Consider the following 18,147-nt stretch of genomic DNA (forward strand, 5'->3'; position numbering starts at 1 on the left):
TTGGGTGAGTTGGAGTGATTGGAGAGAGTGTCAGTGATTGGAGTATGTGTGAATGATTGGGGTGAGTCTGAATGAGTGGAGCGAGTGTGAGTGATTGGGGTGAGTGTGAGTGATTGGAGTGAGTGTGAGTGGGGTGAGTGTGAGTGATTGGAGTGAATGTGAGTGATTGGGGTGAGTGTGAATGAGTGGAGCGAGTGTGAGTGATTGGGGTGAGTGTAACTGATTGGGTTGAGTGTGAGTGATCGGGTGAGTGAGTGATTGGAGGTCCGTGCTAGTGATTGGGGCGACTGTGAGTGATTGGTCTGAGTGTGAGTGATTGGAGGTGTGTGTGAATGATTGGAATAAGTGTGAGTGATTGGAGTGAGTGGGAGTCAATCTAAGTGGTTTCTGGTCAGTGTCTGTGATTTGGTTGTGAATTTTGTATTTTCACAGAATGTGGAGCTGTATTTCTATCCTTTAACTTCTCCTGTACACCAATTAATTATCAATCACTCTGACCCCTCTGAAGTCTCTGACTGTAGCTCTGACTTGTGGGCGTGTTTGGATGGCTCTGGACTCTGAGTAATTACCCAACAGGAATGTGTGCATCCTGTGCAATTATCACACAGTCTGTGTGTGCCTGGTCTTCTGAGCAGTCCTTGGGTATGTCCATTGTCTAACCAGAGGAGAGACCCCAACATTTTAACAATGAAGGGTGAGGAGTTCTCTCTTATGTACTAGCCAAGTTGAGTCTCAACCAAAGTGTCAACCTTACCATGTTACTGATTGTGGGAACTTGCAGAGCACAAGTTGGCTGCTGCATTTTTTTACACTGTATCAGTGATGACTCTTGAAAAAGACTTTATTGTCTTTAATGTGCTTGATGATGTCCTGAAATGCAAATCTTAACAGAGAAAATGCTTCATTGCATCGCTTCAAGCCATTCTGAAGTGCTTTCCAGCTCGTGCAGCTATTCTGAAGTGCTGTTGCTGTTGTAATTTGGCACGTATCAATTAAAAACACAAGAGAATGTTAAGTACTGAACTGAACTGCTTAATCAGCTGAAGTATTCTCAATATAATAATGATAGGAACAATGGAAGAAAAGACTAGCATTAGGTTAGAAGATCAAACAATGGACACACTGAGCCAGTTCACAGAGGCAAGGGAACAGCCAGAGAAGCCATTTCAAGTAGCCATCAACTTTTCCAGCAATACGGTTGACAGCTGCAGCTCAGTATTCCAGTGGGGATAAGTTTGGAGAAGGAATAAGGCAAGTGGAAAGAATAAAGAAAAGAAAGAAATTGATTTTTAAAAATAGAGAGTTGGGACAGGATTGGATTAATAGTCTTGTGCAGTAGTTCCAGTCTTTTCAGTAACACGGCAGTAAGACAAACAATCCACAGCGCACTCACTTTTTTTCAGCTGATTTGATTGCTTATTAATGTCCACTTGCATTTACTTGCATTTACTATGGCCTCATTGGGGAGGTTTGTAATATAATGCATGCAACAAGAAGGATCTACTTCTCGAATATATCACCTTTCATAATGGCATATTTTCAAAATCTGCTCAACACAGCTACTTCTAACTCTCAACAAAAACAAAACAAAAGTCTGTGGATGCTGGAAATCAGAAACCAAAATGAGAAATTGCTGGAGAAACTCAGCAGGCCTGAGATCAGTGCTGGGAGCCCTGTTGTTTGGACTATGTATAAATTATTTGGAAGAGAGTGTAGGTGGCCTGATTTGTAAGCTTGCAGATGACACCAAGATTGGGGAAGTAATGGATAGCAAGGAGGATTGACAGAGGTTACAGCAGGATATAGACAGGCTGGAGACTTGGGAAGAGAAATGTCACATGGGTTTAAACCAGGCAAATGCAATGTGATGCATTTTGGGAAATCTAATACAAGAGGGAAGTTTACAATAAATGCTAGAACCCTTAGTAGCATCAATATACAGAGGCATACAGCATTACAGTTCCTTGAAAGTGGTAACGCAAGTGGATAAGATGGTAATGAAAGCATGTTGCACGTTTGCCTTCACTGGTCATGGCAGAGAGTATAAGAGCTCATGTTGCAGTTTTATGGAATTTTAGTGAGGCTACATTTGAAATATTATCTACAGTTCTGATTGCCACTGTACCAGAAGTATGTGGAGGCTTTGGAGAGGATACGGAAATGGTTTACCAAAACGTTGCCTGGTATGGAGGGTATTAGCTATGAGTAGATATTGGACAAAACTGGTTAATTTTCACTAGAACATTACAGGATGAGGAGTGACCTGATAGAAGTTTACAAAATTATGAGAGGCATGGATAGAATGGATAATCAGAGTCTGTTTTTCCCAGGGTAGAAATGTCAATTACTCAAGGGACACAAGTGTAAGGTAAAAGGGGATAAGTTTGAAGGGCATGTGAGAGGCAAATTTTTTTACTCAGAGGGTGGGAAGTATCTGGAAGGCACTACCAGAGGAATTGGTGGCAGAGGATAAAATAACAACGTTTAAAATGCATTTTGACAGATACATGAATAGGCAGGGAATAGAGGGATATGGACAGCATAGAGTCAAAAGGTTTTTAGTTTGGAAAGCCATCATGTGTTGGCACAGGCTTGGTGGGCTGAAGGGCCTGTTCCTGTGCTGGACTGTTCTCTGCCCTTTTATTACCTGATTGAAACAGACACAATCTACTCGAGCCTTGGCAGCATGGTGTGGAAAATATTTTCTCTCATGGGAAAGACGAGAACCAGGTGTCACTGTTTATAAAAGGCCTTGACCATTTTAGACAGACATAGGGGTTTTTTTTTCGCATGGAGGGTTGTGAATCTTCAGAACTATCTACCTTAAAGGCAGTCAAAGAGTCTTTGAATATTTTTAAGGCAGAGGTGAATAGATTATTGGTAGGCAAGGGCATGAAAATTTATCAGAGGTAGTTTGGAATATAGAGCAATCAGATCAGCTGTGATCTTATTAAATGTTGGAGCAGGCTGAAGAGCTATGTTGGTTTAATCTTGGCCTAATTCATATGTTCTTATCTATGCTTATTTATAAACAAATTGACTGACAAATCTTTAAATACGACAAGGATTTTCAGTATTCAGTATAAATATTCAGCATAAATGTCTGTTTTGGTACTGATCAGGTATATACAGCAAGATGAGCTTTCCGGGTCCAGCGGTGGGTCAAAGTATTCACAGATTTAGCTTTAGTTATCCCACCTGCTACATTGATGTGATCTGCCTTCATCCCGTTGCTCAGTAAGTAGATGCAAAATTCATCAATTTGCACACCACTGAATATAAAAAGATATTGAGGTAAGAAGTTTTCCTCCTCTCTCTACAAGAATCTCAGGGAGTCCCTCTCCCACTGCAACTCCCAGGTCATTTCCTCTGCCCTGAAACTCTTCAACCATGTCGTGAAACAAACTCGGTACCACAGCCACATTTGCTTCCTCAGTGCATGCCTTCGTAACCAACTCATCCCACACGGACTCCGGACCATCTTTAAACCAGCAGAGTTCGGACCCGAACAGGACAAACAGTACAGACTACAGGTTCAAAAACACCAGCAACAGTTCTCCTTCAAGATCCTCCGCTCCACGCTCGCAGCAATGCGCCGGCACCTAACCTCTCTACGGTCTGCCCTGCCTCAGCTGAGGGCCACACTCTCTCAGAATTGGAAAGGACACACTCTGTACTGCATCCTCAGGAGAATTCATACTCTCAACAAACAGTATTTCAATTCCATCTCAAACATCAAAAACTGTAAGTACAACAAACTTTTATCCATCCACCTCCATAACCAGCGCTCCTCAAACATTCCAGAAGATTCCCCTGGCCTCGGAAACGCCATTAGCCATGGGGCTGATGCAGCTACCAGCCCCACACTCATTGATGATGTCATTTCCGCCCCCATCATGGCCACTCCCACAGACACTTCCGGCCCTCACATCATCACCGATGCCACACGCTCAGTGACTTTCGCCACCCCTACTGCCGTGTCTGCCACCACTTCCGCCCCCACCAACGCCACTCACCTGCATTCTGCTGACACGCCCCCCACAGACCCCACTGTCACTATCCCCACCCCCCAGAACCCCGAGTGGAACACTACCCCTGCTCATGCCTCCACCCCCATTCCCCCCACCATCACACCCACTCCAGGTACTGGCTCCGACCCTACTCCCAGCTCCACACCCACACCAGATCCCAGCTCCCAGCCCTGCCGAGTTTTCACCATCCCCCCAGACCTCCCACTCACTGAGGACGAACGATCAGTCCTCAGCAAAGGACTCACCTTCATCCCCCTCCGTCCACACATCAATGAATTTAATACACACCATGCGTCGAACAATTCTTCCGTCGCCTCCGCCTCCGAGCTTACTTTCACAATCAGGACTCCCGCCCACCTTCCGAGGACCCCTTCGCCCACCTCCAACACACTGCATCCACCTGGACACCCCGCGCTGGCCTATTACCTGCCCTCGACCTCTTCATTTCCAACTGCCGCCGGGACATTAACCGCCTCAACCTTTCACCCTCACAACGCGCAGCCCTCCAATCCCTCTGCTTTAATCCCAACCTCACCATTAAGCCAGCAGATAAAGGGGGCGCAGTGGTAGTCTGGCGCACTGACCTCTACACCGCTGAAGCCAAACGCCAACTCGAGGACACCTCTTCCTACTGCCCCCTCGACCATGACCCCACCCCCCATCACCAAACCATTATCTCCCAGACCATTCAGAATCTCATGACCTCAGGAGATCTCCCACCCACAGCTTCCAACCTCATAGTCCGGGAACCCCGCACTGTCCAGTTCTACCTCCTTCCCAAGATCCACAAGCCTGACCACCCTGGCCGACCCATTGTCTCAGCATGCTCCTGCCCCACTGAACTCATCTCTACCTACCTCGACACTGACCTATCCCCCCAGTCCAGGAACTCCCCACATACATTCGAGACACCACCCACGCCCTCCACCTCCTCCAAGACTTCCGTTTCCCCGGCCCCAATGCCTCATCTTCAACATGGATATCCAATCCCTCTACACCTCCATCCGCAATGACCAGGGCCTCCAAGCCCTCCGTTTTTTTCCTCTCCAGACGTCCACAACAGTACCCTTCCACCAACACTCTCATTCGTTTGGCCGAACTGGTCCTCACCCTTAACAATTTCTCCTTTGAATCCTCCCACTTCCTCCAGACCAAAGGGGTAGCCATGGGCACACGTATGGGCCCCAGCTATGTCTGTCTCTTTGTTGGCTACATAGAACAGTTGATCTTCCGTAAGTACACCGGCACCACTCCCCACCTCTTCCTCCGCTACATTGATGACTGCATTGGCGCCACCTTGTGCTCCCGCGAGGAGGTTGAGCAATTCATCAACTTCACCAACACATTCCACCCTGACCTTAAATTTACCTGGACCATCTCTGACACCTCCCTCCCCTTCCTGGACCTCTCCATCTCCATTAGTGACATCCGACTTGACACTGACATTTTTTATAAACCCACCGACTCCCACAGCTACCTGGATTACACCTCTTCCCATCCTATCTCTTGCAAAAATGTCATCCCGTATTCCCAATTCTTCCGCCTCTGCCGTATCTGCTCCCAGGAGGACCAGTTCCACCATAGAACACACCAGATGGCCTCCTTCTTTAGAGACCGCAATTTCCCTTCTCCCGTGTTTAAAGATGCCCTCCAACGCATCTCGTCCACATCCCGCACCTCCGCCCTCAGACCCCACCCCTCCAACTGTAACAAGGACAGAACGCCCCTGGTGCTCACCTTCCACCCTACAAACCTCCGCATAAACCAAATCATCCGCCGACATTTCCCCTACCTCCGAAAAGACCCCACCACCAGGGATATATTTCCCTCTCCACCGCTTTCCACCTTCCGCAAAGACCGTTCCCTCCGTGACTACCTGGTCAGGTCCATGCCCCCCTACGACCCACCCTCCCATCCTGGCACCTTCCCCTGCCACTGCAGGAACTATAAAACTTATGCCCACACCTCCTCCCTCACCTCTATCCAAGGCCCTAAAGGAGCCTTCCACATCCATCAAAGTTTTACCTGCACATCCACTAATATCATTTATTGTATCCGTTGCTCCCGATGCGGTCTCCTCTACATTGGGGAGAGTGGGCACCTCCTAGCAGAGCGCTTTAGGGAACACCTCCGAGACACCCGCATCAATCAACCAAACTGCCCCGTGGCCCAACATTTCAACTCCCCCTCCCAGTCTGCCGAGGACATAGAGGTCCTGGGCCTCCTCCACCGCCGCTCCCTCACCACCAAACGCCTGGAGGAAGAACGCCTCATCTTTCGCCTCGGAACACTTCAACCCCAGGGCATCAATGTGGACTTCAACAGCTTCCTCATTTCCCCTTCCCCCACCTCATCCTAGTTTCAAACTTCCAGGTCCGCACTGTCCCCTTGACTTGTCCGAAATTATCCGACCTGCCTAGCTCCTTTTCCACCTATCTACTCCACCCTCTCCTCCCTGACCTATCAGCTTCATCTCCTCCCCCACTCACCCATTGTACTCTATGCTACTCTCTCCCCACCCCCACCCTCCTCTAGCTTATCTCTCCACGCTTCAGGCTCTCTGCCTTTATTCCTGATGAAGGGCTTTTGCCCGAAACGTCGATTTCGAAGCTCCTCGGATCCTGCCTGAACTGCTGTGCTCTTCCAGCACCACTAATCCAGAATATAAAAAGATATTACCAATTCAGATGAAGAGCCGAAGACCATGAGACCTGTAAGCAGAAGTAGGCCAGTCAGCCCATTGAGTCTGCTCTACCATCAGTGGGATCACGACTCACTTGATAATTCTCAATTTTTCTGCCTTTTCCCACAGCCCTTGATTCCCTCACTGATTAAAAACCATCTCTCTCAGCCTTGATGTCAATTTGCGGTGAAGAGTGCCAGAGAAACGAAATTACTCCTCAGTCCTGTCTTAAATGTGCAACCCTTTATTCTGAGATTATGCCTTCTGGTCCCAGACTCTCCCACAACCTTTCCACATCTGACCTGTCAAATAGCTGAAGAATCTTTTCATTGCTCTATATTCCAAAGAGTACAAACTCAATGTCCTCAAACACTCTTTATAAGACAGTCCCTCCATCCCTGGGATCATGGAGGATGACACAAGGCAATAGTCGCTGGTAATGGACAAGCAAAGTTTAAGTGATGAGGACAGAGAAGTATTGCAACAGTCCTGCTAGAAGGTTATCAGCAAGACCTCTCTCCACAGGCCAGCTGAGTATTTTCAACATTTTGTATTTGTATTTCAGATTTCCAGCACCCACAGTATTTTGATCTTCTGTTACCTAGCTCCTCTTATTTGAGGATATGGGTCAGGTGGCTTCAGTCTGAGGCTTTAAATCTTAATGTTGTGTTCAGAATGTTGCAAAGTGTCAATCAAAAGATGGCATGCTGTTCCTTGAGCTTTACTGGAACTTAGAAGATCTAAGGATGAAAAGGTTAAAAGTAAAAGACTGTTGGCTTTCATTAACAGGGGGATTGAGTTTAAGAGCCGTGAGATCTTGTTGCAGCTCTATAAAACTTTGGTTAGACCGCACTTGGAATACTGCGTCCAGTTCTGGTCGCCCTATTGGATGCTTTGGAGAGGGTTTAGAGGAGATTTACCAGGATGCTGCCTGGAATGGAGGGCTTATCTTACGAAGAGAGGTTGACTGAGCTCGGACTTTTTTCACTGGAAAAAAGAAGGAAGAGAGGGGACCTAATTGAGGTGTACAAGATAATGAGAGGCATAGATAGAGTTGATAGCCAGAAACTTTTTCCCAAGGCAGAAATTGTGAACACGAGGGGTCATAGTTTTAAGCTGTTTGGCGGAAAGTATAGAGAGGATGTCAGAGACGGGTTCTTTACACAGAGAGTTGTGGAAGCATGGAATGCGTTGCCAGCAGCAGTTGTGGAAGTGAGGTCATTGGGGACATTTAAGAGACTACTGGACATGCATATGGTCACAGAAATTTGAGAGTTCATACTTTAGGTTTACCTCACATGAGGATCAATGGTCGGCACAACATCGTGGGCTGAAGGGCCTGTTCTGTGCTGTACTGTTCTATGTTCTATGTTCTAAAGAAAAGGTGTTTGACAGTTTAAAGTATCTGTGAAGATAACAAGGGATCATTCTCACGCTTTTAGTTTGGCCAGGCTTTGGCTTATGAAAAAAATCTCAGGCAGTTTGTGTCGCTCATTTAACCTAGGTTTGGTTCAAACCAGTATCAGTTGTCCAAAGCCTGTTGATAGGTACATTTCTAACAGAGCATTTCCACATTGCAAATGTTAGCTGCTGTTACTACGACTCCATGATGGAGCACAATGTTGACAATGGGTTTCCAGTTGCAATTACTGCTTAAGTAGATTTGCCTCTTGGCACAGATGTCAGGAAGGTATCATTGCTGGACAAAGGCAAGCTTCCAACTTTAGGATGGGAGACCGGAGTGTGAGATGATTAGGATCTCTGTAAAAATACTCCACCAAGCAGCTGACTGAAGAAAGGTGCAGACTTTGTCTCAAAAGTAGGTTACAGGCTAGCTCAAATAACAAGTGGCTTAAAGAGAAACCCTCGAGTTGGAACAGGAAGGGAAATAAAGAGAAAGAAAACACAGCAATTTATGCCACAAAGCAGCAAAATGACAATCAAAACTGGAAATACTCGAAAAATGCAGTAAGTCTGACATCACCAGTGCAGAGATAAAACCGTTAATGTTTCAGGTTTGTCTGGGGTCAAAGAGCTGACACATTGATCTGTTTCTTGTTTCACATATGCTGGCAGACCTGCTGAATATTTCCAGTATTTTCTGTTGTTATTTCAGATTTCAAACACCAGCAGTATTTTGTTTTAAAATGATAGGAGTGATTGAAAGAAATCTAAAAAATAACGAAGGTTGATCCTTACTGGGGCAAGGAAGACACTGAAGTAATTATGAAAAGAAAGGACAAAATAATTGGGAATGAAAAAAGAAACTGAAGTGTTACGTTTTTCATATAGAAGAAAATGGCAGAGTAGAAACCATGGTTCGTAAGTCTGCGAACAACACCAAAATTAGTGGGATAGTGGACAGTGAATAAGGTTATCTAAGATTACAAAGAGATAGGGTCATGGCGTCACAGAGATGTACAGCACGGAAACAGACCCTTCGGTCCAACGCTTCCATGCCGTACAGATATCCCAATCCAATCTAGTCCCACCTGCCAGAAGCTGGTCCATATCCCTCCAAACCCTTCCTATTCATATACCCATCCAGATGCCTTTTAAATATTGCAATTGTGCCAGCTTCCACCACTTCCTCTGGCAGCTCATTACATACACGTACCACCCTCTGCGTGAAAAGGTTGCGCCTTAGGTCTCTTTTATATCTTTTTCCTCTCACCCTAAACCCATGCCCTCTAGTCCTGGACTCCCCCGCCCCAGAGAAAATACTTTGTCTATTTATCCTATCCATGCCCCTCATGATTTCATAAACCTCTATAAGATTACCCCTCAGCCTCCGACACTCCAAGGAAAACAGTCCCAGCCTATTCAACGTCTCCCTATAGCTCAAATCCTCCAACCCTGGCAACATCCTTGTAAATTTTTTCTGAACCCTTCAAGTTTCACAGCATCCTTCCGATAGGAAGGAGATCAGAATTACACGCAGTATTCCAAAAGTGGCCTAAGCAATGTCATGCACAGCTGCAACATGACCTCCCAACTCCTGTACTCAATACTCTGACCAATAAAGTAAAGTATACCAAATGCCTTCTTCACTATCCTATCTACTGTAACTCTATTTTAAGGAGCTATGAACCTGCACTCCAAGGTCTTGTTATTCAGCAACATTCCCTAGGACCATTAAGTGTATAAGTCCTGCTAAGATTTGCTTTCCCAAAATGCAGCACCTCACATTTATCTAAATTAAATTCCATCTGCCACTTCTCAGCCCATTGGCCCATCTGGTTAAGATCCTGTTGTAATCGGAGGTAGCCTTCTTACTTGTCCACTGCACCTCCAATTTTGGTGTCATCTGCAAACTTACTAACTATTCCTCTTATGCTCACATCCAAATCATTTATATAAATGATGAAAAGCACCAATCCTTGTGGTACACCACTGATCACAGGCCTCAAGTCTGAAAAACAACCCTTCACCGACACCCTCGTCTTCTACCTTTGAGCCAGATCTGTATCCAGTTGGCTAGTTCTCCCTGTATTCCATGAGATCTAACCTTGCTAACCAATGTCCCATGGGGAACCTTGTCGAACTCCTTACTGAAGTCTATATAGATTACATTCATTGCTCTGCCCTCATTAATCCTCTTGATTAATTGGGTCATTGAGCTGAAGAGTGGCAGATAGAGTTTCATTTTGATAAATACAAGGTGTTGCAATATGGTAAAGCAAACAAAGGCAAGACTTGTACTAATACAAGTTGAGCCTTGGGTAGTGTTGTACAACAGAGAGACCCAGGGATTCAGGTACATAATTCTATGAAGTTTGTATCACATATTGACAGGGTGGTTAAAAAGGTGTTTAGCTTGGTTGCCTTCATTGCACAGGCCTTTGAATATAGAAGTTGCAACATTATGTTGTATATTAATAAGGCTCTTCTGGCGTACTGTGTTCAGGTCTGGTCTCCTTGTTATAGAAAGAATATCATTAAGCTGGAGAGGATTCTGAAGAGATTTACCAAATGTTTCCAGGAATGAACAGTGTGGGTTCGAAAGAAAGGCTGGATAGGACGGAACTTTTTTCACTGGAGCATAGGAGGTTGAGGGTTGACCTTGTGGAGTTTTATATAATTAAAAGGGATATAGATGAGGTGAATGGCTGGTGTATTTTCCCTAGGGTGGGGGATTTCAAGACTGGGGGCATACCTTTTTAAGGTAGTCGGAGAAAGATTTTAAAAAAGACATGAGGGCCATTTTTATTTAACAAAGTGGGTCATGCGAGGAATGAACTTCCAGAAGTGGTGGATGTGGGTACAGTTACAAGATTTAAAAGGCATTTCAACAAGCACATGAGTAAGAAATGTTTGGAGGGATATAGGCCAAGTGCAGGCAGGTGGGACTAGTTTAGTTTGGCATTATGGTCAGCATGGACTGGTTGGACCGAGGGAACTGTTTCCATGCTATATGACTCTATGACTATCTGGTGGTCTTTACTATGTCCCTATATTCTGATTTCTTCAGCACCTAATTAGCAGTCATTAGCATCTCCATGACATTGGCTTTTTGATATTTTCATATCATTTCAATACGGAACAAGCACTTTTCTGGAGCCAAGTGATTGCCTCATCATTTGCTAAGTTTAAAATGATATATATCTGTGGAGTGGACATCTTTGGTAATGCACAGCTAGTTTGTGCCTCTGCATAAGTTAATTAGGAGTTTGTTCCCTAGCAATGGAAATTCACCAGGTCAGCACCTTAGACAACACCTTTCCAACCCAAGACTAGTACCTTTGAAAGACAAGGGAACAATTGTACATTCCCCTCCAAGCCACTCACCATCCTGAATTGGAAATAAATCGCCATTCCTTCATTGTCGCTGGGTAAAAAAATCATGTAACTCCCTCCCTAACAGCATTGTGGGTCGACCCACAGCACACTGATTGCAGCCATTTGAGAAAGGGTAATGAGGGATGGGCGATAAATGTGAACTTAGCTAGTGAGGCCCACATCCCATGAGTGAATAATTGAAAAAAAAACATACTGTTAACAAAATAAGAACCATAGAAACCAGAGGAGCAGAGAACATTTGACTTTCACCTCTGCTTTACCATTCAACAAAACTATGGCTGATCTTCTCACTCAACTTCACCTCTAACCCCATGTCATTAACTATCCAATTATCTTTAAATCTCCATGATTTCCATCTTGAATATATTAATTGACTGAGATTTGGCAGTTCTCTGGGTTCAAGCTATTCACAATTGTTAGATTGAAGAGATTTTTCCTCATCTCAGTCCCAAATGGCCAACCACTCATTCTTAGACAATAGCACCATTCTCTTAATCTCAAGGGAAACATTCTCCCAGCACTTACCTGGGTCAAACGGCCGAGAATTTTACAGGTTTCAATTCAATCATATTTGTTCATTTATTCTGAAGCAAATAAAGATCTTTTCACCAGAATCTCTCCTCTTAGGGCAATTGCTTTATTCCAGGGGCCAGCCTTGTCTACTATTCATGTATATGGATCGATGCTGCCACACTGAAGAAATTGAAGACTGTACAGCCGTCTGCTTGATGAGCAGTCCATCACACATCTTCAACATTCACTGCCTCATCCATCAGCACACATTTGCAGCAGCGTGCACTAGATAGAAAATGAGCTAAAAACGACGAGTCAAGGCTCCTTCTGTAGCATCTTCCAATCCTCCAACCTCTGTTACTTTGAAGGACAAAGCAAACAGAAACAAGGGAGTAACACTAGCTGCATCAGATTGAGACAAGGCTGCTATAAATTTGGGCTCGGTCGGGAGAGAATCTGAAGCAGGCAATATCACAGTGTAGGGGAGGTAATGGCCGAATGGAATTATTGCTGGATTGTTAATCCAGAGACCCAGATATTGTTATGGGAGCCCAAGTTTGAATCCTGCTATGGCAGATAGTGGAATTTGAATTCAATAAAATATATCTGGAATTAAGAATCTAATGACTACTACTTGTTGGAAAAGCCCATCTGGTTTGTTAATGTCCTTCAGGAAGGAAATCTGCCATCTGTACCTGGTCTGATCTACATGTGTTTCCGGACCCACAGCAGTACAGCTAACCCTCAGCTGCCCTCTGGACAATTAGGGACGGGCAATAAATACTGGCCCAGCCAGCAATGCCCTCGTTCAATAAATAAAGAAAAACAAAGATGGAATTAGAATTCAATAAAAAAAAGTCTGGAATTAAGAATTGGCTGATGGCCACAAATCCATTGCCAATTGTCAGAAAAAACAATTTGGTTCCCTGCCCTTCAGGGAACAAAATCTGCTATCCCAACCTGATCTGGCCTACCTGTGAGTCCAGAGCCACAGCAATGTGGTTGACTCTCAACTGCCTTTTGAAATGACTGAGCAAGCCATTCAGTTTAAGAGCAGCTAAGGATGGTAATGCCCACATCCACAAGTGAATAAAGTAAAAGTTGAAGAAATAGTTGACCTTTGTCATGGCATGAACATGTATCGAGAAGCTCATCAGAATGAAAGAATTGAGCCTCTCACGAAGGAAGCAACTTTAAAATGGGGACTGAAGACGATGGCATTAATGCTGCCAGTTATGAGGTAATTTCTGTTCATGCAATGCTGCATCTGGAGACATTGGAAAGGTCAGGGCTGGGGGGTGATAAATGAGAGCTGGGTCAGTGTGCATGTGAAAACATTGTCTTTTCAGCTGACATTGACATGTAACCGACATTTAAGAAGACTACCAGCGACCTTCTTGGTGCTTGGTCATTTGTCAGTCAATTTGCAAAAAACTGCAACTGCATGCTGTTTAGCTGCTGTCAGATTGAATTGGTTTGAGAGAGTGGATAAATAATATTTACGAGTAGCATAAATGGAGGCTTTAGATTGAAAATAGAAGACTACAAATAACTGCTGACAATGATATTATAAGAACACACAATGTGCTCATATCTAATTCTCTCTGTAAGCCCAGTTTATCACATCCATTGAAATGAATTGACTATGATTGAATTAAATACGTGCATGATAAGATCGATTATACCAAGATGTCAACATTGTTAATAATTCCAAAAATCTATATTACAGATGTCGAATTGTCTCCAAGTGTGATGCCTCATGTTGTTCAAAGTTCACTCATTCTTATTGAACCCAACACAAAAAAAATTGGATTAAAATGAACCAGCACTCTATTGAATCAAATTTCATGGGTGTGAACTGGCAAGCATTGTTCATAATCAGCCTAAGTGATAATATTTCTTCCCTCAGTGGATAGCACTCTTACGTTAGAGGTCAGAAGCTTGTAGACTTGAATCTTGCCATATGACTTGATTGCATAATCAAGGCTAATTTACTCAACATGATCTGGGGGTTGAGTGTCACCCTGCCCAAAACCTGATGTGTTTTTGGTCAGAAAGGGAGCTTCTAAAACAGAGTGGAAGAACGGCTCACCTCCCTCTCTCCCATCCCCACACAATGGAGATCAGGCAGGCACCAACGTTATCAGATTGCTCACCAGCTATAAATGAAATTAAGCACCAACTCAGCTTGGTAAAAGAAAAATTGCTGGAGAAGCTCAGCAGGTCAGGCAACATCTGTGGAGGGAAAATAGCATTAACGCCTTGAGTCCTGTAACCTTTCTTCAGAAATGTCCTCTCTGAATCCCCTCTGGTCTCTGAGGAAAACCGCCCCAGTCTGTCTAATCGCTCTTCAAAATTGAAACTCTCCAATTCAAGCAAGATTCTGGTAAATCTCCTCTGCACCTTCTCCAGTGCTATCAAATCACTCTTAAAATGTCGATTTCAGAACTGCATGTAATACTCTACCTGTGACCTAACCAACATTTTATACAGTTCTAGCATATCCTCCCTAATCATAAAAATGGCAAGGAATCCCATATGCCTTCTTACCACTTTATCTATCTGTCCTGGTAAATTAAGGGATGGGTGTACATAAATACCAAGGTCCCTCTGATCCTGAAGAAGGATCACTGGACCCAAAACATTCACTCTGTTTCTCTCTGCACAGATACTGCCAGACCTGCTGAGTTTTTCCAATAATTTCTGTTTGTGTTTCTGATTTCCAGCATTTATGGTTCTTTCATTTTATCCCCCTCTGATCATTGGTGCTTCCCAGGATCCTACTGTGCATCATGTGTTCCCTTGCCTTGTTTGTCCTGAATCACCTCATGTTCATCCAGATTGAATTCCATTTGTAAATGATTAGACCATCACTCCATCCCATCTATACCCTCCTCACTTCCCCACCTTCTTGTGAACAATTATTTATTATTGACAATTCAACTACTTGACTCAATTATAGCATCTTCAATGGTCATCAAGTATTGAGATGGGACTTGAACTGAAACCGTCTGCCTAGAGGGATGGATGTCATTAAGACATGCTGTATTAATCACAGGTTGCATTATCACATACCCTCTCATTGGACTGAACACACACAACTTACAAAGAAACCTGTTGGACTATAACCTTGTGTTGTGTGATTTTTAACTTTATAATCTCAATAGACTATTGAGAACCACTTGTAAATTATCTCCCATAATGTCTCCACTCCAGTAATAACTGCATTGAAAAATAAATCACTAAACCTGGTGCGATTTGGGATGTCCTGTTGTTGGGAAATGCTCTCAATGAATGAACGTTCTCTCTTATTTGACAGAAGGAACAAGCAGATGAAAGACATCCAGTTGATCAGGTAACATCTGTTGAGTGAATACAATTCAATTGATATTTTAGCTGTAGTTTAATAAGGCAGAGTGGCCTTATGCTAATGTCACTGGACTAATAATCCAGAATCTCAGGCAAATGTTCTGGGACACTTTCTGACAAAGGGTCACTAACTTGAAATGTTAACCTTGCTTTTCTCTCCAAACCTGCTCAGTTTCTCGAGAACTTTCAGTTCTTGCTTCAAATATTGTTGGGCTATGGTTTTCAAACCCACAGGGCCAACAGATGGTGAGATTTGAATTCAGTGAAAACAAAGTATGGAATTTTAATACAAACTTGCTTAATAGCAGCCATACAACCATTACTGATTGTTGTAAAAACCCCAAGTGATTCACTCACATCTTCGGGGGAAGGAAATCTACTGTCCTTACCTGGTCTGGTCCACATGTGACCCAGACCCACAGCAATGAGGATGACTCATAACTTCCCACCTGGTCATTTCAGAACCGCCAATACTTTCTAGCCTAGCCAGTGATGGACACATCACACGAATAAATAAAAGAGAAAAAAAGCATTGAAATTTGGTTGAATCACACAGAGGAGGTGCAGCAGTGGATCAGGGCTGGGAAGAATGCATGAGTAATGAAAGAATTGTTATTCATGCAATATTTCCCCCAAACGTTCTTGTCCATTATGAATATTTATATATTATTTTATCAAAGCTCCATAACCCTCAAGTGTCAGACTTCACAAATCCAGGAGTCCTGCAGATTTCATTATTCTCTTCAATTTGGAGGAGTGGTGACTCTTTGGCTTGAGACCTGTTGAGAGTTTGATTCTGTGATTGACAGTGATAGAGCTGAAGGTACCTTTAAACTGGAAGACCTTTTATTTTTTTTTAACTCCCTTCACTGAGGATGCTTTTCCTGTTGAAACACATTGCTGCATTGCAATGTCTGGAGGAAATGTACTCTCAAAACATCCCTGCATTGAGAGTGGCTGGGGGAATAAAATAGGCACTTTCCAATTTGCAGTAACCTGGATCAACAAACCAGGCGATTTCCCTTTTTACACTGAATCCTAAATCTGTGGTTATCTCATCGCAGAAGTGACTTCCATGAAGTTACATGCACCACATCTTCAATCTTGTGTGAGCAGGTTTTATTTTTATGTGTTGGTAAATGCTAAAGGTTTTTACTTACATTTTACTTAAACTTGTGGCTTCAATGGTGGTTACAAATTAGATGAAAACACAATGTGTATTCCCGCAGTCATTCCTCAAAAGGATTGCTTCTTGCTTGACCGATCTCTTCCACTGGTACTTCCCAGGAGGATAAGGAAATGAAATGTTCTGTTGATCTTACACCTCATCATTATTTAATGCAAAACATGAATTTGTCCTCACTTTTTTTCACCGAGATGTGTTGCCCTCTGAGTTACCTGTTGGAATTGTGTCAAAAAGTTCAAGTGGAATATGTGCTCATTGGCTATCTGGGTTGCTTGTATTTTCTCACAAGCTTTTCTAATTCTTACAATCTGAACTCTCTTCTGTTTTGATAATGATGGAAAGCATTTCAGTCAGTCCAGTATTGTCACAGAGTTCCATCCTGCCTACAATATGAAACAAATGACTCATGCCAAAGTAACTACTCTCTGTTTCTTTCTGCTGTTAGAGAATAGATTACTTACAGTGTGGAAACAGGCCCTTCAGCTCAACACGTCCACACCGACCCTCCGAGGAGCAACCCACCCAGACCCATTCCCCTATATTTACCCCTTCACCTAACACTATGGGCAATTTAGCATGGCCAATTCACCTGACCTGCACATCTTTGGACTGTGGGAGGAAACCGGAGCACCCGAAGGAAACCCACGCAGACACGGGGAGAATGTGCAAACTCCACACAGTCAGTTGCCTGAGGTGGGAATTGAACCCAGGTCTCTGGCGCTGCTAACCACTATGCCACCGTACTGCCCAAAATCTGCCACGGCTCAAAGGAATCCTAGGACATCTTCTGAGCAGCTGTTTTGGATTTGCAATCTCCTCCTTTCTCAAAATAGCGATTTTCTACATTGTGAGATTCAATAATGTGAAGCTTTACATAGTGGCAAGCAAATAATAAGATTTTTTTTTCAGAACAAGACTTACAGTAACCAGGCGACTTGCCAGCTGCTCACTAACCTGGTGATGGAACTGACAGGATTCTGCCAACCTCCTTTGATAAAGTTGAATTTCTGCTCTCAGGATTGATGTGTTCCTCTGGACGTACTTCACTCACAATCTGAATGCTTTTTTCTCGCATTAAATCTTCTCCTGACTGGAATAAATTTAACAAAGGCTCATCAGCAATTCCAACAACAATTCTGAATGGGTTCTGACTTTAAACCTCCATGGTCACATCTAATGGATTCCCCTGGAACCCCAGCTCTTCTGTTCAATCTTTGTTCTAAATTATTTTATTTGTTACGAGCTTGAAGTAATTGTCAAGGTTTTCAAAAGTATTTTTGCTATCTTCAACCCTCAGTGGACTGTAACGTCATGAATTCATTCTGAAGGTGAAATGCTAACTCTGTTTTTCTCTCTCTACAGATGCGTCCAGACCAGCTGAAGTTAGAACATAGAACATAGAACAATACAGCACAGAACAGGCCCTTCGGCCCACGATGTTGTGCTGAACATTTGTCCTAGCTTAAGCACCCATCCATGTACCTATCCAATTGCCGCTTAAAGGTCACCAAAGATTCTGACTCTACCACTCCCACAGGCAGCACATTCCATGCCCCCACCACTCT

Source organism: Chiloscyllium plagiosum, unplaced genomic scaffold, assembly GCF_037043375.1.
Source record: "Chiloscyllium plagiosum isolate Xiang-an unplaced genomic scaffold, Cpla_swu_hap1 HiC_scaffold_11, whole genome shotgun sequence".
Taxonomy (NCBI): domain Eukaryota; kingdom Metazoa; phylum Chordata; class Chondrichthyes; order Orectolobiformes; family Hemiscylliidae; genus Chiloscyllium; species Chiloscyllium plagiosum.